A 6,207-nucleotide genomic window follows, 5' to 3' on the forward strand; every position below is an offset into this window, starting at 1 on the left:
AGCTTAAAATAAGACATACTTTAAACAATTCAAACTCTCCTAAACTTTTAAAAACTATTATGTTGTTAGCTGTTGTGGCTAATTTCATAGGCCAGTGGTTTTCAAACTTTCTTTTTCTGGGCCACAGTTTCGGAATAAAAAATTGCTTGCATCACGCCAAATATTTTATCGGTAAGAAATACATTGGAAAATAAAAAGAAACAACTAGCAGTGCTTGAGAACACAGAGCACAACTATTTTATAATTTGATCATGGGGCACCCAGAAAGTATAAAACAATTCAGCTACATAAGAAATGAATTATTCCCAAAATATAGTTATAAACGAGCCTCTTACATATGTACCTTACAAACTGAGAGATGTGAGCTTGCTTTTTCCACTAACCTCATTTATATTGGGTCTGAATTGAGACAAACAAGCTCTCATCTCATCAACACAAATGATACTTTCTCTTTTCTGATCTTTAAAATTTGTCAGAGTTGAAAATCCCAGTTCACAACAATATGCTGTGGAGAACCATAGAAGGTCAGCCAATGCTCTTGAAGAGAGGTGCAGATAATGTTTCTGATGGTATATCCAAAAAGATTTATTTTGAAACTATAGGATAGTACATTGAAATATTTAAATGTTTCTTTGATTGTCCTTGAATCTTCCTGCCACACTTGCCATCCTCTCCTGCCAAATAATAATAATAATAATAATAATAATAATAATAATAATAATAATAATAATAATAATAATTTATTTATACCCTGCCCATCTGGCTGGGTCCCCCCAGCCACTCTAGGCGGCTTCCAACAAAACACTAAAATACAATAATCTATTAAACATTAAAAGCTTCTCTAAACAGGGCTGCCTTCAGATGTCTTCTAAAAGTCTGGTAGTTGTTTTCCTCTTTGACATCTGGTGGGAGGGCGTTCCACAGGGCGGGTGCCACAACTGAGAAGGCCCTCTGCCTGGTTCCCTGTAGCTTGGCTTCTTGCAGCTAGGGAACCACCAGAAGGCCCTCGGCGCTGGACCTCAGTATCCAGGCAGAACATCCTTTGAGAACCACTGTCCTATGCACTTGGCTTCAAACACCAGCAGTGGGAGAACACTGGAGCCAGAGTGAAAACTAATGTATGCACAGCCATAATATCTCAACTGAACAACACTGTGGCTTAGAAGATTGTTGCCTATAATGTAGGACACTTGTTTGTGTCCCTCAGCTCCCAGAAGGGTGGAACTCTTGGAATTAATTTTGCATCCGTATGAATAGGGGGCCCGATACATAAGAAAGATGATCTGCCCACAACTTACGAAAGCTTCCGCATACCTTGGGATAATTTGTAAACTGTTTTCACCTATGGCCCAGACATTGGTAAATCCAGCTCTGAATCCACTTCATTCATGTAAACAAGCTCAGCTTCCAGAAGGACATGGACCTTGGAACATTTCCAGCTACCGGTGCAATTATATAATTTTTAAAGCACCACCAACATTGCTCTCTGATGTGAATCCAGCAGACCCTCAAAAATCCATGCTGTAAGAATTGGTGTTTCATGAGAATTGGGGTGCTAATGACACACACCCCTGTTGTCATTATGAAATGTTGATGGGTACGTACTGGGATTTCCCTTTCCCGCAGTTGCTCAAGGGCCAGACTAGACATCTTTGCATCAAAATGCAAGTTCCCATTTCCATTTCCTCCACATCCAGCGGGCTCCCATGGCTAGAGTTTGAAGCCACATTCACACAAACTTAGCCACAATCCATATTGATCCTGTAGATTCTTGACAAATACTGCTGTCTTTTTCTCAAACCAGCTCCAATCCGGTTAGAAAAGCAGATGCAGGGTAATATGAACATTTGAGCCAGCTGCCTGGCACAATGCACGTTTAGCTGAATAGGTATGCAAAGATGACAGCTTCGTGGATTGATTTGGGGGGGGGGGAGCTGTAGGGGCAAGGAAACCAAAAAGGCCATCCTTCTCAGTAGAAGACCTCCTCAGCTGCTTTCTGATGAGATGAAACTTTGTGCAAATGTGGTTTGAAACACAGCTGCAAGAAGGGATGACAATGTGATAGCTCAGTCAGTAGAATATGAGATTCTAAATCTCTGGGTTGTGGGTTTGCTAAAAATTGCTGCATTGTGTGTATGTGGGGGTGTCCCTTCCAGCTCTATAATTCTATGGCTCTAGGACTTTGCTGTGTCTTAAGTCCAGGGCCGTCTTTAGCAGATGCGGCACCGGGGTGCAAATATCCACCCAGCGCCCCCCAATTACCACAGATAGTGGGGGGGGGGGAGCTGCGCACTGCCAGCCATGGGGGGTTGCAGCTTCCATCCTAAGCCTCTTCAGGGATCGCTCTCCTCCCGTGGAGGCTTGGGAGGCAAGCTGCATGCCTGCCAGCCATATGGTTGACAGGGCACAGCTGGCGGGCATGCAGGGCAAGGGGAGGCCACCGGCAAAGCCCACTCTCTCCCACTCGTTGTGAGAGGCCAGTGCCCTGGCACAAAGCACCACTAAGCCCTATGGGAAGGACGGCTCTGCTTAAGTCACTAATGTGGACATAACCTAACATGCAGCTTTTGTTATATTATTATTAGGATTGCAGCAGGAAGGGAGGTGAAACGTTTGCAGTTTCAAGGGGGAAACCACCCTTTTTTAAAAAACTGCCACTTGTTTTTGAGTGGGTGTGCAGGGGAGTCACTGCATCTCGGCCAAAGTGGGGAGGGGGGGCACTTCTTCTCAATGCAAAATACTGTACCAGTTTCAGAAGAGTTTCCTCAGCACTGCAGGAGGGGAAGAAAGGCTTAAAATCCCACTACATATGGTCTTGTGAATTACCAGCCCTTCCCAGCTGTCGCAATCTACATTTTAAATATATATTATTAATTAATTAATTAGTTAATTAAAAAACTGCTTGTTAGGTGCAAAGAGGCACCCATCTTATTTAACTTCTTCTGTAGTTTGGCATCGAGTGCTCGTTAGGTAGGCTGGATTTGAATAGTAGTAGTCAATTGACTAGAGGGCATGTAATGCAACAGCGGGAGGAAAGCGGCACCTTTCACCTACAAACAGACAAAGTCACCCTTGCAACGTTGCCGACCTTTGGCTAGCTAGAGCAGGAATTCCCAAGGTCATCTCTGAACTTGGCTCACCTTGGAGCACATGGAGAAAGGTGAAGGCAAGGCAGAGCCCGCTGGCTTTCCCATGAAGCACTTCTCTTAATATACCTAGGAATATAAGAAGATGCATCATACTGTCTGAGTCATACTATTGGCCCATCAAGCTCAGTATTGTCCACACTGACTGGCAGCAGCTTTCTGGAATTTCAGGCAGGGTTCTCTCTCCCAGCCATACCCCGGAGATGCGGGGGCCTGAACCTGGGACCTTCTGCACACAGAAGCAGCTGCTCGGACAGTGAGCATCTGCCATCCTTTTTGAAGGATCTCAGACTGCAGGAAACAGCAGCACCAAAGACTAAGAGGTTTTATTTCCAGCTTTGGTGAGAGTAGAATCCTCTTCAGCAGAAGCGCCTTTGGCAGAAAATGCAGGAGGGGGGGGAAATCATATTTTGATGAAGCATTGAATTTGATTATTTGTGTTTTTCCTTTCATTTATGAATTGCTTTCTACAAAACATCACGAAGCAGTTTTACAATAAAACTGCAAAACCATAAAGCAAGTTCATGTATCAAAACAATGAAAATGATTTCACATATTCACAGAGTGGGATAGAAAATTTCACTTCAAAGGCTTGCTGGAGGGGAAGGTATTAAACAGGCATCAGACAGCAGAGACTGCGCTTGTCTGGTATATAATGGGAGGGAATTCCAAAGATATGTTCTCCCGCACTAAAAGCTGATTCCTATATCATAGGCAAGGTATCTCCTAATGAGATGATGTCTGCAGAATGCTCTCTCCTGTAGAGCACAGTGATAAGCTGGCTATATTTTGTTAAATTTATATGCTGCTTTTTGGCCCAAAGACTCCCCAAACACTAAACTGGTGGTGTAGCAGGAGAGGATGGTGTGGCAGGAAGATTCAAGGACACTCAAAGAAACATTTAAACATTCCAGTGTAATATTGTATACTATAGTATCAATTGCCTTTTTTATTTGCAGAATATGGATATTTTCAAAATGACAACAAGAACATCAAGTGATCACAACTAGGATTGCCATTCAAACAGAGTTTGAATCCAGAATTGCCATTCAAAATGAGTTCTAGAAAAGACTAATTTATAATTATATTTTGGGAATGGTTCTTCAAGAGCATCCTACAGTTCTCCATGACATATTGCTGTGAGCAGCGATTTTCAACAAATATGAAAGGTCAGAAAAGAGAAGGGCTTCTTTGTGTTTGTGAGGAGTTGAGAGATTGCTCATTTCAATTTAGACATAATATAAATGAGATTACCCAACAAAAGCAAGCTCACAGCTCTCCCTGAGTTTGTGTACATACTTGGGGCACACATGCACATATTACAGAGTGTGAAATACTGTTGCTTTCCTGCTATTGTCATCATTATCACAAATAGGCTGCAACAAAATATTGCATGTCCCGAATTCCGGCCACTCCATTCCATTCTCCTCTCCCCAGTTTATTTTATTCTCCCCTGAACACAATCAGGCAGCGTTCCATGGTCTCCAAACACGTTCAGCCCTCCCTGCCTGTTTTTGAGTCCCTCCTGTTCTACATTCCCCACGGTTGTTGTGTTTTGTGCTTCTGTGAATCATGGGATCATAGGAAGCTGCCTGCTACTGACTCATACTGCCAATCTATTTAGCTCAGTATTGTCTGCACTGACAAACAGCAGCTCTCCAGAGTTTCAGGCTGAGGATATTCCCAGCCCTACCTAGAGAAGCCAGGGATTGAACCTGGGACCTTCTGCATGCAAACCACTGAGTTACTGCTCCCCCCACTGCAGGCCAGCTGATGCCTCCCATTTTGTGTATGTTTGTGTGTGGTTCCATATTTTGGCAACATAAGGAATGGCACTCACAGCCTGAACATAAGAAACAGACAGTGGCGTAGCGTGGGTTGTCAGCACCCGGGGCAAGGCAAGTAATTTGCGCCCCCTAATCCGTGGATTTGCGCCCCCTAACCCTAACCCCCAGATGTTGCGCCCGGTGCGGCCGGCCCCCCCCTGCACCCCCCACGCTACGCCACTGGAAACAGAGCCAATTTATTATTATTATTTTGTGTTAAGAATACACAAAAAGCAAGCTGGTCTATGGGACCGTATTGCTTGACCCAGCAGGCTAGTCCTTAAGATGTTTTCACTGCACACAGGAAGATTAAAGATTGATCAGGAAATGGGAAGAAATGTCTGCTGATTGGCACATGCATAAACATCCCTTGATTTCACTGCATTCAGTTCCTCTACTCCAGCCTGGCTAGTAGAACCAGTTCACACATTTGGCCCTGAATCAGCAAGTAGAATAACTGCTCTCTTTTCTCTAGGCATGGGGCGGAATAAGGGGGTAAAACAGAGCACAACACTTAGGAACAGAATGAAATTTTTAAATCCTCCTTTCCATTAAAGAGAAATTAAAAACATAGCCATCTGTGACACTTTAAAGACAAACGCTTTTATTATGTGGCCCACAATCCACTTCATCAGATGTATGAAGTGTTATCCCATCAGTGTATACCTGCAACTCAAGATAACACTTACCTGAATCTGCTGAAGTGGACTGTAAGACCTGAAAGCATATGTCATAACAAATGTGTCTTAAGTCTTGTAAGGTGCCACAAGACTCCTTGCGTTTTTTGCTGCAATAGTTCACACAGGAGGCTACTCTCCTTAAAAGTAAATATCTAGTATGTGTGGGTGTACTGGACTACAGCCCTGATGTGGTAGTTTTCTCCTTGCAGGGAATTATTTACATAATGAAACATTCCAGATATTATTCCTGGTCAGCTGCCATGAAGCGGTCCAGCCCACTTTTATGCAGCTCAGGATTGCTTTGGGGGTGCCGAGAATCCCAGAAACCTGCTGCACTCGCGTGAATCAAGCCCAAGAGAGCCAAGAGAGTAGCCTAAGCGCACCTTCTCCCGCAGTTTCAAAGCCTGCTGTGCAATTGCGCAACGCATGAAAAGGGACCTCTGACTTGGAAAAGTTCTTGCACCGTCATCGGCAGACCTCTAGGCTGAGCCAAGCGCCGCGCTGCGCCTTTAAGAGGCGCGATGGGCGGGAGGGCGTGTTGCAGGCATGCCTCCT

Source organism: Podarcis bocagei (genome assembly GCF_964188305.1).
Source record: "Podarcis bocagei genome assembly, chromosome: 14".
Classification (NCBI taxonomy): Eukaryota; Metazoa; Chordata; class Lepidosauria; order Squamata; family Lacertidae; genus Podarcis; species Podarcis bocagei.